Source organism: Petaurus breviceps, unplaced genomic scaffold, assembly GCF_028583685.1.
Source record: "Petaurus breviceps papuanus isolate PSGF00001 unplaced genomic scaffold, PetGlider_PUasm1.0 174, whole genome shotgun sequence".
Classification (NCBI taxonomy): Eukaryota; Metazoa; Chordata; class Mammalia; order Diprotodontia; family Petauridae; genus Petaurus; species Petaurus breviceps.
The window spans coordinates 27,504,748-27,526,785 of NW_027185761.1; positions in this window are offsets into that span (position 1 = coordinate 27,504,748).

Sequence of the window (22,038 nt, forward strand, 5' to 3'; positions counted from 1 at the left end):
GGTATTTAGTATTATTGCAGTATTACTGGGTTCTCAAGTACTTTGCAATAGACCACAAGCTCTAGTAAATCCTAACTTGAGGAAAGGGCTTTGGGTTTGGACTTTGTTGATTGTATAGCTATAATATAAATCACAATTGAACTGAGGTGAAAGGCTGACCCCAACACTGGCCACAGGGTCACTGTAGTAGGTACATTCCAACTTGAAAAGGTTGTATGGTTTAGAACAGGGCTTCTTAAACTTTTTTTCCAATCACAAGCCCTTTTTGTGTTTTGGCAGTGTTCGTTGGCATTGCATTGCCTACAAAGTACACAGGCTTTGTGTTCAGAACCAACACTGCAGTGAAGTGCCATGCATGACACTCCATGAAAACATGAGCAAGTGCTGCCAGGGACACCTCAGATTCATTACACATTTGATTTTTAATTAATTTTTGTTCAGAAATCTTTTGCTGTTGCCAAATTTTTAGCAACCCCATATGGGGTTGTGATCCACAGTGTAAGAAGCACTGGTTAGAGGATTGATCACTTAGTTTAGAGTAAAGGACATGACTTTGAATCTAGGACTAGCTGTTCACACCCTATGTAAATGGAGACAACTCACCTAGCCACTCTGATTTCATTTTGGTCATCTGTAAAATAAAGAGGTTGGAATCTTACTTCTGGCTTAGGTAGGAAAAAATTATAGGAAATGGGGTTGGAAAAAATTGAAGGACTTGAACCAGATGAAAAGTCATAGCAGTGACTTCAGGGGTTTGGACTATTGATATAGGTCAGGGATTGGATTTGAGGAAGAGGAAGTTAGCAAATTTTGTGCAAAATTTGAAGGAGAATGATCTCCACGCCCAGATTCTATTTGTAGATTCAAGAAAAACAAGTCAACGAAGGGAGATATGAAGGATGAAGGAGGACTGACGGGTGGATTCTGGAAAAGGAGACCTCAAGAAGGAAAGGGGAAAGGAAGTGGTAAGACAAGAGATGACAAACAAGAAAACAGAAGTTGAACAACTGAAGGGTAAATCTAATTCATAAGAGTTCAGCCAAATTCATAGCAAAGACAATCTTAATACAAGCCTTGAAGGAGAGGTTCCTATGACTGTGACGTTACTGAGATTAAAGAAAGGAAGTTTAGTGGGGTTGCCAGGTTATTAAGATGGAGTGATTGATTACAAAATTTTTAAACAGGTGCTTAGGACTGAGTTATAAAAACCCACAAGTAAGAAAAACATGACTGAAAATCTGAAATAACAAAAATAAAGGAAATTGGAGAGTTATTTTCATCAAATGGTAAATGTTTGTTCATTCATTCACTTGTTTGTCTACATGGTACATCAGTCTCTGTCTGTGTTCTAATTTCTAAACTTATCTCACTCATGAAGAAGATTATGAAGGAACTCATAGGACATCTCTCTACATATCTGCCTGTTAGAACGAATGAGGTATTCCTAACAGAAACAGAAATGAGACTTTGAGAGAGGAAAAGAAATATGTCATAAAAGGGGAACCTGGACCCTTGATAGGAGGCAAGAGATTGGGAAAATGTCACAAAGAGAAAGAAGAGAAGGAAAATGAACAGCTTTGTACATGTGGAATTTAAAGGCAGATTTTTAGACTCTTCCTTAGGAGAAAGAAGCTGAATGTTCTGAAGAAAAGGAAATGATTGTCCTCTAAAATAACCAAGGATTAACCTGATTGTTGGATGTTCTGTTGGATAAGCATTCTGCAAGCTAGAAGTACTAAAGTTCAGAATGAGTTAAGGGGATAACAAGGAGAGAAGATATTTCATTTTGTTTTGTTCAGCAATGCAAGGAGGAAAAATATCAAAACAAGGGAAAAGCCTGGACTTTGGATGGCTAAGATTATATCTGGCATCAGAGACAAGGCAGAGATGCTCAAGTCTTAGTTTTCTACAATTATCTATGTCAAGGAGAATGACCAGTATTCTGTAATTGATGGAACAAAAATGACTAATAGGAAAAGGAAGAAACTGTCCTTGATGAATTCAAGTCAACTGACTTACATCTTTTGGTACTGAAAGGATTGGTAAATATGGCTGTTTAGCTATTCTCATGTTTGAAAGACCATGAAAAATGCTGGCATTACTGTGGGATTAGAAAAGAACAAATATCTTGGTTTTGAAGTCAAGGAAAAGAAGCTGAAAAGTATGAGTTGGTGAGCTTGAATTCAGTTCCTGGAAACATTCTAGAATAGATCATTACAAAGAACATCCAGAAAAGGAAGTAGTGATTATAAAGGGTCATCCTGACTTTTTTAAGGACAGGACATGCCAAGCTAACTTCACTTCCTCTTCGTAAGAGGCTTACTAAACTAGTAAATGAGTCAATCAATCAGGCCATTAGCATTTATTAAACTATTTATTAAGTGAATAAAATGCGTGTGATGTGTTAGACTTAAGATATGTGCCTAGTGGCAGAGAAATGAAGAAATAAAAAAATGCTAAGAAGTTTGCCAGGGATATAATTTACCTAGTTTTTAGCAATGTTTGTGATGAAACATTTTATACTATTCTTGTAGGGAAGAGGGGGAAATGTGTACTAGATAGGAATGCAGAGCAATAGATTGAGAACTGGTTTGATGGATGGAGTGAATGAATAGTTTTAATGGTTCCAAGGAAATATGGCAAGGTACCCCAGTGATCTGTACTTGAGCCTGTGCTGCTGAACATTTTTATAATGACTTGGATAAAAGTAGAGATAGTATGCTCATCAAATTTGCACATGACATAAAACTGGAGGGCTTACTAGCACACTAACTGATGGGATCAGATATTACCATACTATTATCAGATCAGATATTACCATTCCATATCTAATGAAGGAAAAGTAAACAGGGATTAAAGAATTACACTTTTGTATTTAAAAAAAAATCACTTCACATCTATAAGATAGATGAATAGGGTATATTCAATTCCTGTCTCAGATACTACTAACTGTGTGACCCTGAGCAAATAAATTAAGACATCTTACCTTCCATTTGTTCATATGCAAATTGGGGATAAAAATTGCACCCATCTCTCAGAGTTGTTGGGAAAATTAAATGAGAAATTTAGTTCAATGATTTTTTGAAATTTGAAAATAATTCAATAATTAATTTAATGAGAAAATTAAATCCAATCTATGTTGAATGCTTTGCAAACCATAACATGCTATATACATGTCAGCCATGGCTATTATCATCCTTGCTGAATTTAATGTGATTAGGTTTGGTCTATTGTTTTGATTCACCAAGATAATTTTTGATTATGACTTTGTCACCCAACACTTTAATCATCACTTCTAGCTTCATATTATTTGCAAATTTGATAATCCCATCCCTGCTTTTATCTAAGATTATGATTAAAAGAAAATATTGCATTGAGCAAAATTGTTGTAAAAACTCTCTAAACTTTATCCCTGGAACACTCTATAGGTCACATAATGCATATTGGTAGAAATCTATTAATCTCTGCTGTTAGAGGTAACGCGTCTAGTCCCAAATAGTCTTATTACCTAATCCACATCTTGCCATCTTGTCCCCAGGAGAATATCAGCTCCTTGAACACTGGAGCTACCTTGTTTTTGTCACTATAATCCAAGTGCCTTACAGGGTCCTGCCTAGAACAAGCACTTACAAAATGCTTTGTCAATTGAATTGAACTGAATTGAATTGATATTAAGAGCCTTTCTCAAATGTTGTACTGAAATCCAAGGATATCATGTGGCATTTTCTTGATACATCATTCTAGCAATCTTGGATATATGTATATGCACACAGTATACACACATGTATGTGTGTGTATATATGAAACACATAACATACATATACTTTATCTACAAGGCAATACATGTATGCACATATAATATATACTGTGTAGATATACACATATATGTAGCATATATGTGGGTGTGCACGTATGCCATATGAAGTTTATGCCAACAAAATTGTTTAAATTTCATTTTCAAATAAATTTATATAAAATGAAATACACACACATATACAATAAATACAATACTTATAGTGGGCCTAGAAAACAATTTTAAGAAACATGGTGGAAAGATTCAAAGGAGCTAATGTTTGATATGAAGAAGAGTTCCCTAACAATTACAGCTGCATGACACTAGAATGGGCTCTTTCAGAATTACTTAGCCAAGCAGCATGTATTAGGTGCTTATTGTGTGCAGCGAGAAGCCAGAGAGATGACTTTTTTTCAGGCCTTCTAACAGAGATGGGATAATAGTTTGTGGTGGGTGTTTTAGAGGAGATTTCCTGTTTGGACACAAGTTGTATTAGTTGGTCTCAGAATCCCTTCTAACTTGTAACTCTGTAAAAATGCATTGAAACATCCTTTATCCCAGTAAGATGTTAGCTCCTTGAGAAAAAGAAATATTTTTCTTTTTTATGCTCTAAACAAGAGACATGACATAGAGTGAATGTTGTCTAAAACTTGTTTGTTGATTGTTTGATTAACTGATTATACACTATGGCTATCTTCCTGGACTGAGTCCAATTGTCTCTTTTAGGCCAATCCTGGGGACTGAGAGGACCCATATTCATTTGTTGAGCTTAATGACAAGATTGTACTACATGGTTGTTTAAGTCTATCACCCCAGTCTATTTGGATTATGACTTTGCCACCCAACACTTCAATCATCACCTCTAGTTTCATGTTATTTGACAATTTGCTAACCCTATATATGGTTTTATCTAAGTCTATGATGAAAAGAAAATATTGAACTGAACAAAATTGTTGTATAATTGTTCCCATGAGCAGGAAAGAGAGCATTCCCCATCCATTAAGGATAGGAAGTTAAAAGTCAAGCAGGAGTGACTCTTCTCCCTGAAAACCTTCCTTGGCTCTCTATTTCTTCTAGGATGAAATGGAAATTTTTTCTATTTGACATCTAGGATGCTTTACAATCTGGTTCCAGTCTATGTTTCCAAATGACTACATAGTGGTCCTCTTTACCTACTTTGTATTTAAACATACTAACTTATTTGCCCATTTGTGTATTTCCCATATATGACATTCCAGCTTATAAGTCGATATCTCATGAAGGTTTTCCTCTTCCTGGAACATCTCTATCTTCACTTTCAGATTTGGCATTCCTAAATCACTTTTAACTGAAATCCCACCACCAACAAAGGTCATTCATAATACCTCAACTTTCTGCTTACTCCACATTTTGTAATTGCTTTGAATTTATTTTGGCTATGTTAATGCATGGATTAATTGTTGTACAAATCGTTCATCCAACATAATGTAAATGCTTTGAAGGCAGGTACTATTTTTTTCTCTTCCCCAAGAAGGAAAACAGTGCTTTGTCTATAGGAGGTGTTTATTAAATCCTTGATAAATTAATTAATTGAGAACAGAGGGGAGCATATTCAAAGGAAAAAAGGGTTATATGTTGGGGAGGTTGGGGAAGGAGAATAAATTCAATTAACATAGAAATTATTATAAAAAGGACTGATCAAATTCTAAAATTAACATTTTGAGCCTCCTTTCAGCAATATTCTTTTATAAAGATTGTGTGTTTGCGTGTGTGTGTGTATGCATAGACATAGTTTGTCTATGGGGATCCCAGCAGACAAGGATTCCTCACTTAATCAGACCAATCCTGACAGCTCCCACTTAGTTTAGAATCCAGGTGTAGATGCAGCCTTGGTTATAATTACTTTGGCTAGTATGAAAGTAGCAGATAATTTAAATTTCCATGTTTGACAACTTAGGTCAACCAATTGCAAACATTAAAGATGGATAATTTAGCAAAGTCTGGAGCTTCCAGTCCTCTTTGCCAGCTTCAGATTTCTAGACATCTGACCTGTGGGCATAATGCTACTTTTTAGTAATAATATCATATTTAAGGATTATTTTTTAGCCCTCTAAACTCTTTAACTCATGATTTATTTTGCTGAGTTGATAAGAAGCAAATGAAAGGTCAACATATCTAACAGCCAACTTTGAGAAAGATGGGTTTCAGCTACCTGGCTGTCATTACACGAACCCATCTGTCTCTGCTGCTCCTTTGGCTATGAAAAAACTAGATGCATTATGCATCTCTGAATATTAGAGTGCTTATATAACAGACTATCAATTCTAGGAGACCAGAAATAATTGTGATAGAGTTTCCAAGGACTTTTTCCTCCATTTTAATGTCAATGAAGATGATTTTCTGAACATCATATGGGTTGAAAAATTTAATTTAAAATAAAAACTCTAATGATTGGCATCAGCTGGCCTAAGAATGATGGTAATATTAACATGACTTGGCAAGAACTGCCCAAAACAATTGACCAATTTAGGAATTCATGACATTTCTCCAAGAATGGCAAAGAATGATAGTTCATCTGAAAACATATAAAAATACAGAGTATTCTATTTTTGTAATATTCTAAGATGTCTATGAGATAAGATATTACTAATGAAAATGTAATTAAAATAGATTAATTATATAATAATTTCCACAATTGAAATAAACTAATCTGATTCATTTGTTGCAGTGAGTATATGATCCATTTTTATCTATTTGGGAAAAAAAATAACAGAAAAAATTACAAAAATTACTAAACTTTACCTGAGCAAAACCTGAACTGACTCCTTAAGAAGAAAATGCTCAAGTAGAACTTATAGTCTAATAAAAAATAAAGTAAGATCTTTTTTTTCAGTATATAACTTCCATGAAGACTCAAGCTTAAATGTCCCTTCTGCAGGAGTTCTTTCCTGCCCCTCCCACTCTACCTCAATACCTTTCCCTTGAAGGTATCTTGTGTCTGCTTTGTATGAATTTTGTATATGACTGTGATATGTAACTGTCCATGTGGTCTTCCCCATTTGATTATGAGCCACTTGAAAACCAGCACAACCTTACTTCTGTCTTTGTAACTCCAGCTTCTATGATAATACGGCAAATACCAGGCACTTAATAGAGAAGAAAAGGCAACAAACATGTTATATAGCCCTGTTTTTGTTAAGTTGTTTCCGTCATGATCAATACTTCAACACTTTGTGACTCTGTTTGGGATTTTCTTGGCAAATAAATTGGAGTGGTTTGACATTTCCTTCTCCACCTCATTTTACAGTTAAAGAAACTGAGATAAATTGGAATAAGTGACTTGCTCAGGGTCACATAACTAGTCAGGCCAGATTTAAACTCAGGAAGATGAGTTTTCCTCACTCCGGATCTGACACTCAATTGACTATGTTACCTAGATGCCTGGTGTTAATTTACTTCTATAAATAGGATTAGTTGTATTTTTATCAGTCTTATGCATGACTTAATATAATATCTCTCAAATATTAAAATTATTTTTTCTTATTTTAAATTTATTTTTTCTCTCTAGAATTTTGTTAAATTTTATTCATAATTTATAGAAACTCCAGTGAATTTATTTATGTCAAGGTAATAATTACATCAGTTTAAAAAATCTAATTCTCTGTAATTCCCTAAAGAAGCTATTGTTCTCCCCCTTTGTTTATTTTCATTTATTTTTATCTTCTTCTATAATTATTATTCCTAGTAATAAACAAAATAAATGTGGAAACATCAGATATCTTTGCTTCTCATCTGGTATCATTGATAAATCTTTCAGTTTTTCTCTAGTCAAAAATAGTTCTAGTTTTGGTTTTTTAAGTTCTTTTATCCATATTCAGAAAAGGTGCTCTTATGCTTAAATTTTTGACATTTTTATATGAGACTGAAATTTTCCAAAGAAATGCATAGATGAAAGAGAGAGATAATATATACATATACATATAGATAGATTTTGATATAGACCTAATCATGTTAGAAAAGAAACAGCAAGAATCATATAGGCCTTTTCAACCACCATATCCAATTATTGACCAAGTGCTGTCAATAGGCAGGTGTGAAGCTTCTGCATCTTTAGCATTCAGAGATGCTAATTAATATGTGTTAAGAGATATACATTTTTCTCTAAGGTTAGTACAAGCTGCATCAAAAAGCACTGGATCTATTTCCTCATTTTTATAAAATATTTTAATATAACTATATTCTAATGATATGTTCTTTGACCCACTGATTATTTAGGATGTCATTATTTAATCTCTATTTCTGTTTATGTTTCTATCATTTGTTAATTTGTGTTATGCATCTAAAACATATAACTTTCAGCACACATTGATAATTTCTTCATGTCCTAGTACAATGTGATGAATTTCTGTTAAGGTTTATTGCAAAGTTAAATGTAAAGTATATTACTTAAAACTCTGACTAAATTATACTCAAGATCTCTCATATCTATATTTTTCTCAAGATTCTACCCAGATACATCTTTTCTTTCTTATTTTTATTCCATATACATTTTTTGGTATGTGAATAAGCATATTGAGGTCACCTACAAATTTTGTCTTACCATCTAAGCCTTTCTGTAAATTTTTTAAACTTTTCTTTTAAGCACTTTGGCACATGTATTCTTAATATTTCTATAGTTTAATTAGTTTTGGTGATTCTTTAAAGGTTACCTATTTCTGTTACTTTTTTGGAAATTATGATTGAAGTTTTCTTTTTGGGATTCAACTGAAAAATCAAAAGACAATGTATATCTTTTGTTATATAAGCACAAAGTATTTTGACTAGTTTACATTGTCTCAATTTCTACTGCCCACTGAATTTCTGTTTCAAAAACTGTGCTCAACCCTGTAATTAATGAAAGGGGTTGTGGGAACTCATTAAATCTGTTAAAATCCATCTTTTCTCCTACAGAATTATGCTCAGCTTTGCAGAGTTTTGTGCCTAGATACAAGCAGTTGTCCTTGGCTTTAGAGTATGTCATATTTAAATCTTTTCTTTCAGTTCTCTATGTTATGTATAGTTTGTGGCAATTCAGATTGTTGACTTATCCTGACAGTTTGAAAAAAAAAATTAACATCAAAGTCTAAAAAGTTATTGTATATTACTAGATGAATTAAATGCAGGGTCGCCCTCATTTGGTATACTCTAGATTGTATTGACATGCACTTTGCTTCTTAGTTTTAATAAATCAAATATTTTTTTTAATATGGCTCTCTGGAAGACCAAGAATTCTTATATTGTCTTGTTGGGTGAGCTCTGTGTTTAAGACAAGTTTCCTTGCCTTATAAATAATTCACACATTATTTTAGTTTTCCTGGCTTTTGATTTTGTACCAATACTACTTTTGTTATCTGTACCATTGAGTTCCATTTACCCATTTATTTCAGTATAACCACTACGTTATTATATATATATATATATATATATATGTACACACACACACACACACACACACACACACACATATATATATATATTTAATTCTTATTCTCAACCATTGAATGTTTAAGAATTTTTCAGAGCTATAACTTAGGAAACTTTGCTTTTTTTCAATTATTTTAGGTATTTTGATTACTCTGTGGTTCTTATTGGCTCAATATTCTTTTTCCCACTGCTGTTCTGGTTGTTGTTACTTTAAGGTGTGTACACACAAATGCACACACACACACACTCACACTCACAGCTAGTTGTGTCTTTCTTTAGGAGGCAATCTCCTTGAGAGTAAGAATCTTTTGAAACAATTTTAATGTATTTTTTTTAATCCTTGGCACCTACTAGAGTGCCTGTCATACAGTGGCTATTTAAAAATGCTTATCAAACTCTAGAAGACTCATGATGGAAAATGCTGTCCACATCCAGAAAAATAGGTATGGAGTCTCAAGTCAGATAGAAGCATATTATTTGCTCTCCCTTTTTCTTTTCTCATTATTTCTTTTATTGATTCTAATTCTTCTTTACAACATGATTAATGTGAAAAATACATTTAATATGAATGGATATGTAGAGCTTATATCAAATTACATGCCTTCTTGGGGTGGGCAGTGGGGAGAGTTGGGGAGATTTTAAACTAAAAATCTCATGAAAACCAAAAGTAAATAAATAAGTATATATTTTTAATGCTTGTCAATTTTTTATGGAATATTCTGGAGGTTTCTCCTTGCATTTTAAAATCCATAGTATTTTCTTTCTTTGCTTTGTGTTCCTTTGCTTTGCTTTTATTTTATTTCCTCCTTGCCTTTTCCTTCCTTCCTCCTTTTCCTTCTTTCTTTTTAATTATTCTTTCTTTCTCTCTTTTCCTTCATTCCCTCTCTACTTCCTTCTTTTCTTTCTTTCTTTATTACTTTATTCCTTTCTTGTACTCATTTCTTCTGTCTTACTGATGAGTTTTCCTCACTTTGATTTATGAAGATTTCTTTGATTTTTCTCAACAAGATAGGAAGTGACTTACCACTGAGTTGAAGGTGGTAGGAAGGAAGGTTATATATAGGGATAGAAGAAAGAAATTAATATTTATAAGAAGTTTAACAGAGGAGCATAAAAGGCTTGTAATTCAGTAATGAGAGCCACATTTCTATAGGACTTAATGGTTTACACAGTTTTGCAAAAACTTTCTGATGTAGGCAATGACAGTATTATTTAACAAATGGGGAATGGAAGTCTCAGACACATAAAGTAAATTAGCTAAGTTGACAGTGTGAATCCAAGAAAGTTTGGGAGGGAGACACAATTTAACTTCAAGTCCAGTGATATTTTCTGGAATTGACATTAAGGGGGCACCTAAAAGATCAAGCTTTTTGAGCCCTCATGGCTTTCTTCCTCCATGTCTCAGTTCCAGGTATTTCTCATGCCTGCGATACTCTTCCTCTTATGCTCTGAATACTATTATCTCTGGCTTCCTCTAAGTCCAAACTGAAATTCCACCTTCTACAGGAAGTCTTCCCTAAACTCTCTTAATTCCAGTTTGAATTATTTCCTATTCATTCTGTATATAACTTGCCTTATATATATTTGCTTGCATGTCTCCCTCATTTGATTGTAAGCCCCTTGAGAGTAAGGACTATATTTTGCCTCTTTTTGTATCCCTAGTAGTTAGTACTGAACCTAGCACAAAGTAGGTCCTTAATAAATGTTTACTGAATTGAATAAATGCCTCCTTGAACCAAGTCCAAGACATCCCTCCTTGCTATATAATAGGTGGTGTTTGGGTGAATTTCCTAGAGGTATCTTTGCTACCCCACCATTGTGCTTCCGCTCCATTGGGTGTTGTTTCTCTTGACTATGGACTCCATGTTCAAGTGAACTGGTATATTTATTGTTTCCAACCTTAAAATACCATCTCCCACCTCTATTCTTTTTCAAAGGCTGTGCATCATTCCAAGAATGACATCATTCCTTACCCTCATCTCCTAGAATTTTTATCTTCCTTCTTCATTTAACTCAGTCATTACCTAACACAGGAAGTCTTAACATATAATCTTTTCTTTCCACACACTATTTTTGTATTGATTTATCTTATTTCCTGAGTACAGGAACTTTGTTTAAACTTCCCTTTTATCATCAGTATGTATTATAGTTTCTTGTTACCCCACATAGGAGGCAACTCTTTTTTTTTATTAGCCTAGTCCTTTCATTTAGCATCAGAAAGAGATATTATCGTGGACTAAATCTTGGGTTTAAAATGAGCATGGTCATGAACAGACAATGAAACACCCCTTGGAGAATGAGGAGAAATACAATCCTTCAAGTTCCTCAAACTTTCACATTCTTATTTTACAGAGTAAGATATTAGCTTGTTACTCCCCAAAGTCATTTCAAAGCCTCCTGGTAGGTATTGAAAGAAAATCTATAGTCCTTTGCCTTCTTGTTCAAAATATAACACTTTGTTCCTGTTAAGGAATGAATCAGAGGTGGAAGTGCCAAATTTAATTTAAAGACCTTTTTCTGGTCTCCTATTAAAATTCCTGGTTCCGTCATAAATGTTAGTTCCTAGTTACTCATAATGGTATTTTATGGTGGGACTTTTTGTTATTATTTCATTATTTTCCCAGTTGCAAGGAAGATAAATTTTGATGTCTTTGTTTTCTTCTACATCCATCCTCCACATGCTTTTAAAGGAAAAAAGGTAAATGTATAAAAATATATTAGGATATCATGGTAAAAAAATTCTATTTGGAAATTATACATGAATTCTGATTCCTGGGCTAAACCTGAAAGCTGGAATAGATCTGAAGCCTTAGTTCATTACTTCCTTCTGGTGTACAGATTGTAAATATGAAATGAATGATTCCTGATCTTTCAGTTTTCCAGGGCACTTTCCCTACTGAAAACTATTACCACTATAGTCAATGAAGGACATCATGAATGTGATATAACAGATATGTCAGATGAAACAAAATAGGGAGAGAGTTAGTGAAAGTTCTGTTGACTCAGTGTCCCATTTTTCATAGCCCTGCTTATCAATCAGTGTTGGGGAAGACTCTTTTAGGGAAGGGGACACCAAATCTTCAGGTTTTGGATTGCCTATTCATTGTCAAGCACTCCTACCTGAAAATTGTCACATTCTGGCTATTTAAGGGAGAAACTAAGATGCATGGATTTTCTCTTCTACTCAGGTGAACTTCTTTGAATTGTCTTAATATTACCTATAAAAACTGGCCCCACCTTGAAGCCACTGATGATCAGACTCTTTTTAATTGTTTTTGTCATGAGCTTTGCCTAGTTGTTAATGAGGGTAAAAGCCCAAATGAAGTATTTTCTTTTAAAGAGTCATCGAAGAATTGTGGGGACCCTCTTCTATTGAGAAGATATAAGGTCCTTGCTTTTTTTGTTCAGTAGTGAATGACTCTGTGACCTTGTTTGGGGTTTTCTTGCCAATGATACTGTAGTGGCTTGCCATTTCCTTCTCCAGTTCATTTTATAGATAAGCAAACTGGGGCAAACATGGTTAAATGATGTATCCAGGGTCACACAGCTAGTAAGCATTTGAGACTGGATTCGAACTCAGAAAGGGGAGTTGTCCTGACTTCAGACAAGGTACTTTATCCCTGAACCATATTTCTTCCCTGATAAACCTTGTCCCATCATTAATGAGTATCAATAGTGGGGGGAGGAAGTGCAGAACTTAAGAAAGTACATGCAGAGACAATTATCCAAGTGAGATATCTATTATTAGTACGGGCATGGTATAGTCTGGTATTGGATGGATCTCATTGTTTTTTTCCATTGTGTGCCAAAAGACACAGAGTAAGAGCTGGCCAGAATTTCTAATCCCTAGATTGTATTCCTTCAAATTGTCCTGTCTTTACATCCTTGGTAACTCCCCTAGAAATCCTGATTGGTGAACATTTTAATGGGAAGTGGACCAAGAATTCACAGCTCCTCCCCCATTATTGGTGGGTTAAGACTACTCCTCAAATGGGCTGATCCCTACAGCTAGGGAAAATGGCTTCCAAATGTAACTGACATGTTAGATGTTTATGAAACTCAGTTTCCTCTAGCAGTATTTGACTAGACAATATAAGCTCTCTCAATCAGGTTTTCACTGGCTTACTCTCCCTTTTCTAGACCAAATCTTGATAAGGTGAATAGCAAGGACAAGAATACTTAGGTGGGGAAGGGAGATCTAGCTGAGGCTGAATTTTGTTTAAAAGTTAAACTAAAAATAAGAGTCCCTGCCCACGTAGATATCTTGGGGTCCAGAGAAGATTCCCTTACTCAGTTATGAACTTCAAAAACTGCCTGACTTTCAGAGGTTAAGGATATGAGGAAATAAATGGATTCTCATAGAAATATTGGTCAAAAATAATATAATCAAATATTAAATTTTCCTCTATAGTATTAGCCTTCTAGATAAAATCACCTAGATACCTACATTAAAGGTTTCAAAGTTTGACAAAGATACTTATGCAAAGTCATAACTAAAGTGAAGCAGGCAGGTCCTTTTCCTAGGGCACTGAAATTGAGAAGGGACAGGAACGTAACCTACAGCTCTTCATGTAACTCCCCTATTCAATCAATTCCAGTGGTTGCATATTGCCACAAGAAAGGGGTTTTTATTCTCAGACCCATTAACTTCTTTATATATTTTGATAAACATTTTAAAATATAATTTATCACTTGTACATTCTAGTGTATGTTTTTTTTTTGTTATTCTACAAGGGATCCAAAGGAGACTCTAGATTGTTAATGGGGTCCATGACAAAAAAGCCTTAAGATGTGCCCTAGGATAAAATTCAAAGTCCTATTTTTAGATTTTAAAGCCCTGCATAAACAAGCAATAGCCTGTCTTTCCAGCCTCACTGGACATGATACTTCTCATAATTATGCTCTTACCAAACTCCTTTCTCTTTGTTGCTCACATATGACACTCCCTCTCCCATGTTCATGCCTTGACAGTGGCCTTCCCATATGTAATCTCTCTTTACCATTGCTGCATTTAAACCCTCTTTTCCTTTAAATGCAGGTCAAGTATCTTCTGTATGAAGTAGTCCCACAACTCTCTCAACTGCTAGTGCTCTCCTGCCCAAACTATTTTATATTTAATTACTTGTATATGCTTCTATTTATTCACTTTATTTCTGCTATTATATTTATATATCTGCTTGTTGTTTCATTCTTTAGAATGGAAGTTTTTTCAGAGTAGGAATTGTTTCATACTTTATACTTATATACCCAGAGCCTAGCACACTGCCTGGCACAAGGCAGGTGCTCAGTAAATATTTCTTGATAGATCTATTCAGTAATATAAATGGCATTCAACTATAGCTAATAGCCACTCTGACTCATCTAAATTTCTTTAAAATTTCTTGTATTTTTATGCTTCTTACTGCAGATGCTAAAAAGAAGTAGTTGGTGGCTCAGTGGATAGAGCATTGAGTCTGGAGTCAGGAAGACGAATTCAGATCTAGCTCTAGACACTTCCTAAATGTGTGACCCTGGGTAAGTCCCTTAACTCCTGATTCCTCAACAAAAGGATCCTCTGGAAAAAGATATGGCAAACCACTGCAGTATCTTCACCAAGAAAACTCCTTGAACAATTATGGTCGATGGGGCCATGAAGAATCAGACACAACTGCACAACAATAACAGAAGCAGATACTAAAATTGATTGTTATGACTATTCATTTGAGATAGAAAATGCTCACTCCTTTCTCAGGGTGATTAACATTCTCACCACTAAAGTAATATGTTATATCATTTAAACTTTAAAGGAGATCTTAGAGTTTGCTTAATTAGACTCAAGGCAGCAATAATCACTCACCATTATGATTGTTTAGTAAAGAGAGCTTTGAACAATAATACATCAGAAAACTTGAAATCATGTTGTGAGGGATTTGTCACTCATATAACCTTTGCCAAGTTACAGCCTTCCTTGGTACTGTTTCTTCATGTGTAAATAGAAGTTATATTAGATGATCTCTACAATGTTTTTCATCCTAAAAATATTATTCTGTCAATGACATAGTTTCTAGTAATACTTTGATAGTTTAATGCATCTTTGATCTTATGGATATAGTTACTTTTTCTGCCAGTATTGATACCAGGAAAGTCAGATCTGCTTCTTCTATTTAGCCCTTGCCTATTTTTTTCTACAAATACCCCATGGAAGAGCTACAAATTGGGCTCAAGGTGTTCCTCGAGGCATTTTAATATATTCTGGATACCAAGTCAATGACTTCACTGTCCTTTTGCTATCCCTAACCCTTGCAGTATAGATGACCTGCTTCCTATTTTTGACACATCTTTTAATAATGTTTTTATCCCACTTCACACATATAAGTCATCAACGGTAATCTGTTTCAACCTATTTGATATATCTGCACTTTCCTCCCTTAGGATCTTCCATAATTGTAATTCTTTTCAGACATAATGTTCCACAGATATAGAACATCCTCAGCAGGAAAATGCTTAGATGAATAAGATATACTTTTAAAGATATGGAGCAGCTTAAGATCATGGAAAATACTACACAAGTTCGGCCAAGCCAATCTCCTCCTTCCAATAAAATCTGGATCTAGCTTAATGCCCATCTGCAATCCCTGATACATAATAATCCCTGCAATACCTAAGGTAACTTTACTGATAAAATAACTCAACAGTGTTACTTTCGAATCCTATGCCAAAAACTGGGCATTGCACATAAACCATTCTCCTGATGGTTTCTATGTAACTTCCTATACTAATCAATATTGGTTACCTTTGCTAATGAACTCCAGTAATATTTTGGGGATGAATGAAATCAACCCAATATAATCTATAAATATGAGCATGTGAAGTCCTTTACTATTTAAGGAATCCCACTTAAAGAAGAAAAGACTCCAAAAGAATGGAAAAGATTATGAATGGCTTAATTAACAACAACAAAGACACCAGAATCTACTGATCCATATTGTATTTTCTTATCTATTAAAATTGTATGAGAATGGTTCTTTTAGGCATCAAGTGTATCCTTGATTAAAACAAGAAGGGAACAGTCATGGATAATTTTTTATGGATACTTTTCATGGATAATTTTCTACAACAGACCACAGGTCTTCTGACATATAAATTGACTGCCACGTATATAGGATACAAGATAATTTTTGGTTTAATTTTTTACTATTAAAAACAGGATTAGTAGAGCAAAACATACCCTGAAAATCCTCTTTAACAAGTTGTCTGCGTTAAGATCTCATGATTCCTTGATAGTTGTAACCATAGAAATAACTGTTTACTCATTCTCAGATTATAGACATCAAGAAAGGTATAGAGAAATGTCTGCCAAAGATGTTCACTAGTGTCATAGATAACACCTTGTACAAAGTCCATGTCCACTGATGTATATGAAAAGCCTTTAACATAGATGCATTCTTCAATAACCTTTTTTGCTATTGCCACCAAGGAATCAATCTCATAACTCACACTGAAATCATAATTCACCTGTATGTAGTGCTTCAACATTCAAGAATCACTTCCTCCCCATCTGCCCAAAGAAAGAGGAATTGAAAATATGATCATTGCCAATTTACAAGATAGAGGCTCAGAGAATTTAAGTGATGAGCATGGTCACATGGTTATTAGGTGGTACTTGAACCCAGATTTCCTGACTCCAACTGTAGTGCTGCCACCCAAAGTTGCTCATTTTAGTCCTTGAAAACACCAAGTTAGGGAAGATTTTAAAGGGGAAGTGTTCTTCGGAGGAAGAATTATATTCATATAAAGAATATAAAATGATGCCATAATGAGGTTTTGTGACTTTGTGATAAGATTTGGCTATAATTTTTAAATGCTGAAATTGAATGTTCTTCCATTAAACTAAATTCCATTTTCTCTCTCTCAGCCTTCATTAGAAAAAATAAGCCTCTTATAATAAATGAGCATAATCAAACAAAACAAATTGCAACATTTTTGGTCATAAAATTTAATAATATTATTATAAAGTAATGTTGTTCAGAACAACCTTACACAAGGAATTTTGGTGCAACAAACACCTTTTTTGACCTGACTCGCCTTTCTTCTCAAGTATCTGCTCTGTCACTCTAGATCTTTGGGAGAAGATGTGCCTTCTCTCAATATTTTGCTGCTCCCAGCATTGACCTTTAATGAAATCTAATATTTTCCTAATATACTTGACAACAAGTACAAAAAATAAATTACTTGGGCTGTCACTTTCTTCATGTTATTATGACAAATTTTCATTTGTTCTGTTCTTTCTTTGGGGTTTCAAAGAGTCCCTTGGCTGTGTTCACAAAGGGAGCATAATTTAGGCAGGTTATAAAGGAATGCACCATCACCACTCATCCCATCTTTACATCTAGAAGGAAAGAAGGGCTAGAATGCTTCTAGGTATGGGCTTCTGTGGATGACTTTGTAGTTCTGTTTGGGGACCACAAATGGCATTTTCTCATGTTGACCAAGGCCTTTTCAACCCCAGATGAAAGGTATTATTTGCAGGCAATGAATCCTTCCCACTTTTAGCAAATTTCATTTAGGCTTAATACACTTCAGTTGAGAGGCACTGTGACTTCCGAGAGATTTTGTTTTTTTGCTTTCAGTCTTAGACTGGAGAGAAAATGAAACAGGAGAGAAGGCCCTTCAGCATGCCTTTGTCCACACAGTTAACTACAGAAAGTGCATTTTCATTTGGCAGAAGTGCTGTATCATACTCAGGAGGGATTTGCTCCTTTCGCTGCCTTACTTCCCCTTCACTGAATGGCCTGTTGCTACCCTCCTGTCTGAAAGCCAAATGTCATTCACAATGTCAATGCAGGACCCAGTGGTTCTGAACTTATGAATCAACAGCTGCTCCTCCTCGATTATATTTAGTGGGTATGATTTCTTCCTCATTTTTTAAAGCCAGCAAAAGGACTGTTATGAGAAAGCTCATTTCCCCAATATTAAAGGATGAAAATTGTAAAGCTATAAGGGATCTAACCCAAAGGCTATCTATTTCTACTCCTTTACATTATAGATAAAGAAAGTATAAACTAGAGAGGTTAAGTCACAAGAGGGGAAACTGCAGCCTCAAGACCACATATGGCCTTCTAGGTCCTTGGGCCTTTTGACTGAATCCAAGTTTCATAGAACAAATCCTTTTATTAAGGGGATTTGTTCTGTGAAATTTGGATTCAGTCAGACGGCTGCACCTGAGGAACCTAGAAGGCCACATGTGGCCTCAAAGTAGCAGATTTCCCACCCCTGGTTAAGTGAATTTCCAAAGGTGAAACAGATAATTAGCATTAGAGGTAGGATTTGAACACAAGTCCTCTGACTCCAAAGGTAGTTTTACCCTTCCCTTTCATATTTCTGTGAATTTGTATATCTCACCTCAGGCTTCCTTCTCCACAAACTAAAATGCTGTCTGAAACATTTGCCATAGTGGTAAAAAGCATTTGACTCAGAGCCAGGAGAGATACAAGTTTAAATTTTCTCTATTTCTCAACTAGTCATGGACAAGTTGCCTAATTTCTCTGAGCCTCAATTTCCTTATCTATATAATGGGTCAAGTGGCCTAACCAATCTTGTGACAAGCTGCCTTTGTTCTATATATTTACTGCACTCTTGTTGTACATCATGCTCCATACCCTGACCCTGTCCCTTCTCTAGAATCTGTTATATCTGAAAGCTTTGTAATCTAAGACATAAAGCCTGGGCTTTCCCACAGTCTCTTAGTGAGTTTCATCTTTCTAACATATAATATATATTTCACCAAGCTTGATCTTTTCAAGTATTACAAAGGAGACCTATAAGAAAAAGTCATTTATCTTTTGACTTTTGAATATGATTTCTATGCAGAGCTGAACTGTGTTTTGTGAAGTGATAGGAATGTAGCAGCACTTATTGACCCATTTGTATTTCCCCTAGATTAGGGGAGGGAAAGTTAGACAATCAGTGATTATGTAGGAATGAGATTGGAATACTTGACCACATGCAATGAAATCAGAAATGCAGGCATGACTGAAGTTTGGTCAAATCAGCACCATTCAGAGCACTTTAAAGGGTCTATCCCAAATTCATATTGGGGTTATTTCTACAGAAATTTCCTTCTTCTTCTGGGACAGCAGAAGGGACCCAAACATTATGGTAATTGCTATAGGGAATCATAAAGCTGAACTAAAACTGGGGGACCCAGAGCTATGGGTCTTAGCTACAACCTAACTTGAGATTCTTGTTAGTTTCTTTGTGTTATTTATAATATAAAGTTATTTATATAAATTATAATAAGTTATTTATGAGATTATATTATTCATTATAATTACCATTAGCATTATTATCATTACTATGCTCTATTCCCTTGGGAATGCAGTTGAGAAAGCATTTCATTGTGTATTACAGTTTGTGATTGGAGGGAAAGAGAGAATAAATTCCAAACAAATCATCCAGTTATTGTGGTAAGCAGAAGGAAGATGGGGCTACTTGGTTTCTGAACTCAGGTAGTCAACCTGACCTTAGATACCATGAAGGTCCAAGAGATTGGTTACTTTGATTTAGAGTTCAATAATTGGGAAAGGATTCAAAACCAATTAATGATGAAAACTTTGGAGTAACTCCAATACAAAGCGAACCACTTGTGGAGAGGGGTTGTTTTTCTTCTTTTCTTTTCTTTTCTTTTTATAAGCAATCGGGGTTAAGTAACTTGCTCAAGGTTACATGGCCAGTTATTTCTGGGTGTGGTGCTAAGTGTCGGAGCCCGGATTCGATCCCCAGGTCTTCCCAACACTGGAGCCAGTGCTCTTACTCGCTGAGCCACCTGGCCGCCCCGTTTTTCTTCTTTTAAATCTTGTACTATCAGGGGCTAGTATATCACCTTACAATTGGGATATGTTTAATGATAAAAAGTCTCTTTGTTTTGCCTAAAGCACTGTAATGACAAACACAGAAGTAGTTCACACCTTGTTTAGCTATTGAATTAACATCTTGTTTCAGTCTGTTAAAAAACAGAATTTGTGAACTCCACAACTTGTGAACTCCTGGGGAAGAGCTAATGACTATATAAGGAGAGCTCCAGGGCTAGAGATGGCAGGAGCTGAAAAGAGGACTTTTGTGGTGGCAGAGTCAAGGGGCATACTTTTGGTATCCTGGCACTCTGTCTGCTCTGTCTGTGTTGATGTTTGTGTATGATACTTTGTACAGAAACCCTGGGACCTTACTGGAAGCCCTGAAAGAGGACTTTCTGGTTGTATGTGTACAGAAGTCTTGAAGAAGGATTTTGGAGGTCCTGGGACTTTATGATGATTTGTGCTGACCTCATGGACATTGGTCCTTGTTTGTGGGTCTGTGTTGATTTCTATGTTGATGATTTGTGTTGAATTCTCAGACACTGTTGGTCTGTCTGAGTTAACAGGCAGGTGGTGAATTGATAATGGTGCCAGCCATGTAGATGAATATTATTGTGGCTCTGTTAAGCTTTGTTTTCCCAGAAACAGGAACTGTGAAGGACTTGAGGTGGACCGGACACTGTGAGCTTCAATATGGAATGGGAACTGGACAAAGAACTAGACAAGGAGCTGGACAAAGAACTAGGAGCTGCCTGCCTTTGAACCTAGGTGACAGTTGGAACTGGGACCAATGGAAGAGGAACCATGGAAGCTGAGAGCTAGTCTAGAGTCAAGCTGAAAGAAGACTACTTGGATGCTGTGTACTGACTGAGAATATTTGATTTACTGTGACCTAGGGGTGAGTGACCTGTGTTTTCCACTACCCCTTAAGAGGTTACTGAGTAGGGATTGATGACTGAGTAGTGACTGATGATTGAATAGTGACTGATGACTGAATAGTGACTGATTTGTAACTTAGTGTTCCCCATGAGTGAAGAACTTTGACTATTGTATTTTGTGACTATTGAAAGCCTCCTTAAGGAAGATTGAATGATTAAGTTACTAACTGATTTCACTTTGTTGAAAACTATTGGGACCACTTTGGTGAAAACTATGTGGCCATTTTAGTGATAATTCATTGTGAATGATGTATTTTGATTTTCTGTAATAAGTTGTAATATTGTGAATGCTGTACCTTGATTCTCTGTGAATTTTTTGCTTTGATTCATTACTTAATAAATAGACTGTTCACTATACTATGTAATCAGAAACTTAAAAGCTGTTCACAGAAGCATTCTTCTGGAAAGGTGCTCATGCATGGCATTACAAGCACTCAAAGCATGCCCAAGTGGTTCTTATAAGGGGGAGAGAAATTGACCATGCAGAAATCAAACATAGGGGGCAGCTAGGTGGCACAATGAATAGAGGAATCTCCCTGGAGTCAGGAGGACCTGAATTCAAATCAGGCCTCAGACACTTAACACTTACCAGCCGCATGACCTTGGCCAAGTCACTTAACCCCAATTGCCTAGCCTTCTCCCCTCCAAAAAGAGAAAAAAGAACAAAAGAAATCAAGCATCGGTTGTCTGTTCCAGATCATCCTTGTCATTACTAGCTTCAACATTTTTCTTAGCTTCTCCCTGATGACTTGTAGCCCAGTCCTGCTCCATATCACATCATTAGATCATAGATCTAACCTAATCTAATCATAGAACTAAAATGGTCCTTAGAAACCATCTTGTCCAATCTTCCACCACCCTTTTTACAAATGAAGAAACTAACACCAGAGAGGTTAATATGATGCCTAAGGTCACATTTGAGGCACTTCCCAATGCAAAGTCCAGTGCTCTTTCTGGAATCTTCTCTGGATCCCCTCTCTCCATATTTTGAATCTTCACTAAAAGCTTTTAATTCCCTAGTTAATTGTACCTG